A 6,844-nucleotide genomic window follows, 5' to 3' on the forward strand; every position below is an offset into this window, starting at 1 on the left:
ATTGACTTTGATGAGTATAGGGGTTACAAGAGTTGATCTAACACGAGATCGTAATGGCTAAACCCTAATTGTCTAGCTTGTATGATTATGATTGCCTCTACGGACTAAACCCTCTGGTTTATATAGACACTGGAGGGGGCTAGGGTTGTACAGAGTTGGTTTACAGAGAAAGGAATATTCATATCCGCATGCTAAGCTTGCCTTCCACGCCAAGGAGAGACCCATCCGGACACGGGAGGAAGTCTTCTGTCTTGTATCTTCATGGCCCATTAGTCTAGCCCACGTCACACAGCTCGGACGCCCGAGGACCCCCTAATCCAGGACTCCCTCAGTAGCTCCTGAACCAGGCTTCAATGATGATGTGTCCGGCGCGCAGATTGTCTTCGGCGTTGCAAGGCGGGTTCCTCCTTCGAATACTTCAAAGTAGTCCTTGAACATAGAAAACATGTCTGGCTCTACGAAGCATACACCACATACAACCACAACAGGATATAATATTTAACAAGTCCCATATCTAACGGCTTTCGAGGCGAGATGTTACGTCCCCTGCCTGGTTATTATTTCGAACCATGTTTCAACCTCTCGTTCCATGTTACGAGACGCGGTCTTTATTGGCATATCTTGTCAAAGCAGAGATCGTGCCCGCTTATCACGGGATTCTTATCAATATGGGTGTGGGTAATCCAACCATGTCGTTGGCACGATCCCTTGGGAATAGGCGAGCTTTAAGGCCCGTGAGGAGGCATTCAATATTCATCGCCTTTATAAAGGGGTACAGACCCACCTTTCTCCCCCACGCCTACCTCTTCCTTAGCCTTTCCAGCCCCGAGCTCCAATGCCCAAGTCTCGATTTCTTTCATTGCTACCAAGCCTTCTAGTCATGTCCGAATCTAGCTCCCAAGGTAGGTGGATGGCCTCCTCGGTCACTGAGGAAGATATCATGAAGCTCCGGGAGGCGAGGTACCTGACTGCGGAAATCCCCCACAGGCTTCCTGCAAAGGGGCAGGTTATCCCCACGCCAAAACCTGGTGAGAGGGTTGTATTCATCTCTCACTTCCTCCGTAGGCTAGTGTTCTCTCTCCACCCCTTCGTTCGCGGCCTTATGTCCTATTATGGGCTATATTTTCACGACCTAGCCCTGGACTCCTTTCTCGACATCTCGGCGTTCATCATTATGTGTGAAGCCTTTCTCCGCATCCCCCCACACTTCGGCCTATGGCTCAATACCTTTAGTGTGAAGCCGAAGATAGTCGACGGGGAGCAAGCGGAGTGCGGTGGTGCTATGGTGAGCAAGCTCGCCAATACTGTCTAGCCAAAGGGCACCTTCTCGGAAACCTCCAACTTATGGCAGCGGGAGTGGTTTTACATCACCAAACCTCGCGGTACCAAATGGGCAACCACGCCTGCGTTCCGATCTGACCCCCCATTCCGACTCACGTCATGGATTATTAAGGGGCTTGACTGGGGATCAACTGATGAAGTGCAGACGCTGCAAAGTCGTATCCAGAGCATCCTCGAAAAGGACACCGACCTCATTAACGTGATCCAAGTGATGCTAGTCCGCCGGGTTTTTCCGTGTCAGCGACGGCCTCTCCGCATGTGGGAGTTCAATCCGGAAGGGCCGCGGACCCTTCAGCAATTCGTCAACACAATGCACATAGGGATGTGGAAACTATTCTTCAAGACTCGAAAGTAGTGGCGGACACATCCGAGGACATCGGCCTTGACTGCAACCATCCGGATACCCTCGTTAGTACCCCACTCCTGAATGCAATTTGGTTAATTATCGCATAGCGATGTACTGAGAAACCTATCTTCAACTAGGGTTGGATAAAGAAGGCGGAGCGAATCAGGTGTTCGACTCCACTTCCCGAAGACTCAGCTGATCCTGTGTTAATGAGGATGCTAGCCCCGGCGTCGTATCAAATGCCGGTGAGGGAGGACAAGAAGAAGAGCAAGAGGGCTGAAGGTGGCCCATGCTCTAAAGGTGTAATGGACGCTACGTCCGGGGAGACTGAAGTTCCCTCTTCCGAAGATGAAGACAAAGGGGAAGAATAAGAAAGGGATATCCCTTCCCCCCACAGGAAGAAAAGGACTGGCCCCGAAGACTTGGAGGTGGGGGCACCCAAGAGAGGGAAGATATCCCTGTCAGATGGTTCGGGTTCGGAGGACGATGTTGACGCAAAGCTCCTTTTTAGCAAGCCCTTTGCCGAATCGTAAGTGAACAAGGATGCTCTAGACATATCCTATTTTTTGGTTTTGCAAGGGTAACATTTAAACCATATGTTCGCAGTCCAGCCCGCTATGTACCTCCACAGTCCTCCTCATTGGGGGACTTGCCTCCAGAGATGATGGAAAGCGAGACGCCTCCACAAGCTTCACCGCCCCTAAGGACGGACGACTTCGAGGTGTCGTCCCGGAGGATCTCCCCTGATCCTCCAGCGGTGTGGGAGATAGAGGAGACAGCACCCAAAGGAGATATTTCGTCTGTCAAGGGTCCAGGGGAAGCGGCCCCCGCGGGGACCAATAATGAGGGCCCCGAACTATCCGGTTTACAGCAGGAGACAACTCTAGGGTCGAGTAAGCGTACCCTTTTGAAGGGAGTCCACACTCCAGCGGCAACCTCCGGGAATCCGGAGGTGCCGGGTACATTGATGGGCACATTGCAAAGTGCATCCATCGCAGAGGAACATCGTACCTTAATGGGTACGGTAGTTGAGAGGATTCTATCCGCGAGAAGCGGATTGAACGAAGCCTTCACGAGCCTACTGAGAGGCTTCGAGGTATGCAATGTAATAACCGCTCTTTTCATGCAAAGATGCGCCTGTGTATAGATAGTAGCCCCTGATACTCTGGTTGACCTCCACATGGAGGCGATCAGAGGATCAAAAAAAGATATGATCAGGAAGTAACATGATTAATTTGAAAACAGGCTGCTATGTCAAAGGCTACTGCCCAATCTGCGGAATTTGCATATTTAAAGCAGAAACTTGAATTAGCTGATGAAGACATTACCCATATTAACAGGCGGGTCGACGAGGCACAAGGTATGTTTTGGGACGGCCCACTTACGCATGTATAAAAGTATGAGAATCAAGCTGAAAACTATACACTGTGATATGCATAACTGTAGATGGTGCTACCGCGGTTGAGACCCTTCGGGCCGAGCTTGCCAAGGCCAAGGAGCAGGACAGAATGAGTAATGCGGCTGCCCAGAAGGCGACTGCTAGTTTAAAGGCCGAACAGGCCACTCGGCACCAGTGTGAGGAGAAAATATTTGTCATGGAGCGAGAGCTAGAAGATGCCACTGGCAAATGCAAATCACTCGAGGAGGATAACAAAGCCAAGGCCACCGAACTCGACAAGGCCATACAAGAGGCGAGAGAGGCACGGTCCGAGTCTAGAGTGGCTCGGGATAAGATCCGGCAAGCTGGGGAGATAGCGGTTGGTAAGCCCTTTCTTTTATAGACTAAATTCGGCGACCCAAAGTATGCTCCCCGTAATCAATTGTGGAGTTCTCCGGACGCGTTCTTGGACCTGCCGAAGAGTGTCTCCGATGCGGCGCAGTTCTTCCAAGCACGGGAAGGACGTTCTGCAGAGAAGATTTTTTGGTCACAATTCAATGTGCCACGGCGTCAGGCGTTGCTGAACAAACAGATGGCACAGTGGGCCGAGCTCCACAAGACGTCCGGGGCTGCCATGAAGGACGTCGTGGTCCGGCTATGGCCGGCTGAACCCATTCCGAACAGCTACTTCGGTTTGGTGCAGTGACTTGTCGATGCAGTGCCGCGTATCGACGCCGTCAAGTGGTCGGCGTGCATAGAAGGTGCTCGGATGGCCTTCGCCCGCGTCAAGATGTACTGGGCAAAGATGAAGGCCGCCAATGTTCCGGCTAAGGGCCCACCCGGTGGCAAGGACCACCGCATGCCAGAGCATTATTTGGAGGACATCCTAGAGGGCTCCCGCTTGATAGAGGGTCAGTGCTCGAAGGATATTATGTTCGAATAGGTGCACTGGAATTGTGAGAACAATATTATGATACATTAAGGCTATGTTATATTCATACCTTTACCTAAAAGTTATTTCCTCCTGTGTGGCCATTTTTTTATAATCTGAAAGTTTTCTAGTCGTCGGTTTCAGCCCCCTCGCATATAATACGGGGGTGTTCAGACTAGCACCTGATCACTCTTGACCCAACGTCTTGGTCCGTAACAGAGGTGTCAGTGCAGCGAACTAGGCAATCGGACTATAGGGCTTCAACACTTTCACTTAGCCGTAGGAGTTTTATGATGGGTCTACGATGTAGCCCCTGGTATGTACGCGATGATCCGAATACGGTTGTGTTACATAGGTGACCGGGCAACGGTACCTCGTGTAATACGGAAAAATCGCTAAGGATTGTAATGAATCGCCGAGTGGCTGACCAGCTCTCGCCGCATCATGACAGTCAGTTTTCGGCTTTCTCTACCGAGGTGCTTAACCAGATGAACCAGAAAAACAATCGCAGTAGTTCTCCCTTTACCACCCTAGCCGATCAGACGGCGTAAGGTAGCAAGCACAGGAGCCAGGCAACCCAACTATTGACCAAATACATGATTCGGAGATTATGCATATAATGACGAACTCGGGACGTTGAATTGTGCTGAAAAGCTGTTCGGACTTTTGTTTGGCAACACATATGTTGCCTTATAGAGCCCCTGGTAGTTTTATGCCGAGGTGTGTACGTGGAACCACACAACAGACGGAATAAAAAACGATACCGAATAAGAATTTTGGTTCACTGAGATCTGATTGATACGTCAAAACGTAATCTTATAGAAGGTACCATAATCACCAAGGCCATTTTACATGCCGGGGGTCTAGGGCTAAGGGAGAAGCTCTATATAGGTCCTTGAGCGAAGTTGTGGTCTTCCTGCCGCACGTCTGCGTCGCTTTCTGCCCAAATAGGAAAGATTTCTTTAAAGGAATGGTCTTCAGCCATGTATGTGGAACCGGGCTCGAAAAGAGCCTTCGTGGGTCCGAAGAATGAGTAGGTGTTGGTTCACCTGTGGTAAAAGGAAGGAAAGGATGATTAAAGAAAGGGCAAGGCCGTATAGGGTCGAACCTTTGTATAGGCCTGTCCGTATGTTGCCTCCACCGATGCCCAAGGTATTTTGAGTGTATAATTGTGCACGCGGGGTACGAATCCCGCTGATGTACGTGGCGGTCGACGGAGGCTAGGCTGCTAATCCAACCCAGAAGTTGCCGGGCTGCCGGTATGTACGACTGATCGGTCCTGCGTGGGGAAGTCCGATGGCCTGACAGGCGAGGGGCTGTGCGGCTTGATAGGGCCACTTTGTACTTTGGCCACAATGGCCACTGTATGCTCCTTAGTACGGAGGGAGCACTCCCTGTTTCCATTGATTGTAATGACGCCACATGGACCGGGCATCTTGAGCTTCATATAGGCGTAATGCGAGACCGCATTGAAGCGGGCAAAAGCAGTTCATCCGAGCAGTGCGTGATAGCCGCTGCAGAAGGGGACGATGTTGAAGATCAAGTCTTCACTTTGGAAGTTGTCCGGCGAGCCGAAGACTACTCCCAGCGTGATTGAGCCCGTACAGCGGGCCTCTTTTCCAGGTATTACTCCCTTAAAGGTAGTTCTAGTGGGTTTGATTCTTGACGGATCAATACCCATTTTGCGGACAGTGTCCTGATAAAGTAGGTTGAGACTGCTGCCACCATCCATGAGGACTCGCATAAGATGGAATCCGCTGATGATTGGATCGAGGACCAAAGCTGCCGAACCTCCGTGCCGGATACTGGTTGGGTGGTCCTTTCGATCGAAGGTGATCGGACAAGCCGACCATGGGTTAAATTTGGGGCCGACCGGCTCCATGGTGTAGACGTCCCGTAGAGCGGATTTGTGCTCCCTCCTAGGGATATGTGTGACATATATCATATTCATTGTTTTTACCTTGATAACCCACAAGTATAGGGGACCGCAACAGTTTTCGAGGGTAGAGTATTCAACCCAAATATTAGCAGCTGAGTTGTCAATTCAACCACACCTGGAAACTTAGTATCTGCAGCAAATTGTTTAGTAGCAAAGTATTATGATAGTAGTGGTTATGATAGCAAAAGTAACGGTAGCAAAAGTAATGTTTTTGTTATTTTGTAGCGATGATAACAATAGCAACGGGAAAGTAAATAAGCAAAGAACAATATATGGAAATCTCATAGGCAATGGATCGGTGATGGAGAATCATGCCGGATGCGGTTCATCATGTGATAGTCATAACCTAGGGTGACACAGAACTAGCTCCAGTTCATTGATATAATGTAGGCATGTATTCCGAATATAGTCATACGTGCTTATGGAAAAGAACTTGCAAGACATCTTTCGTCCTACCCTCCCGTGGCAGCGGGGTCCTAGCGGAAACTAAGGGATATTAAGGCCTCCTTTTAATAGAGTACCGGACCAAAGCATTAACACATAGTGAATACATGAACTCCTCAAACTACAGCCATCACCGGAAGTGGTCCCGATTATTGTCACTTCAGGGTTGCCGGATCATAACACATAGTAGGTGACTATAGACTTGCAAGATAGGATCAAGAACTCACATATATTCATGAAAACATAATTGGTTCAGATCTAAAATCATGTCACTCGGGCCCTAGTGACAAGCATTAAGCATAGCAAAGTCATAGCAACATCAATCTCAGAACATAGTGGATACTAGGGATCAAACCCTAACAAAACTAACTCGATTACATGATAAATCCCATCCAACCCATCACCGTCCAGCAAGCCTACGATGGAATTACTCACGCACGGCGGTGAGCATCATGAAATTGGTGA

This window comes from Triticum urartu, chromosome 4A, assembly GCF_056163025.1.
Source record: "Triticum urartu cultivar PI428250 chromosome 4A, HENAU_Tu73, whole genome shotgun sequence".
Classification (NCBI taxonomy): domain Eukaryota; kingdom Viridiplantae; phylum Streptophyta; class Magnoliopsida; order Poales; family Poaceae; genus Triticum; species Triticum urartu.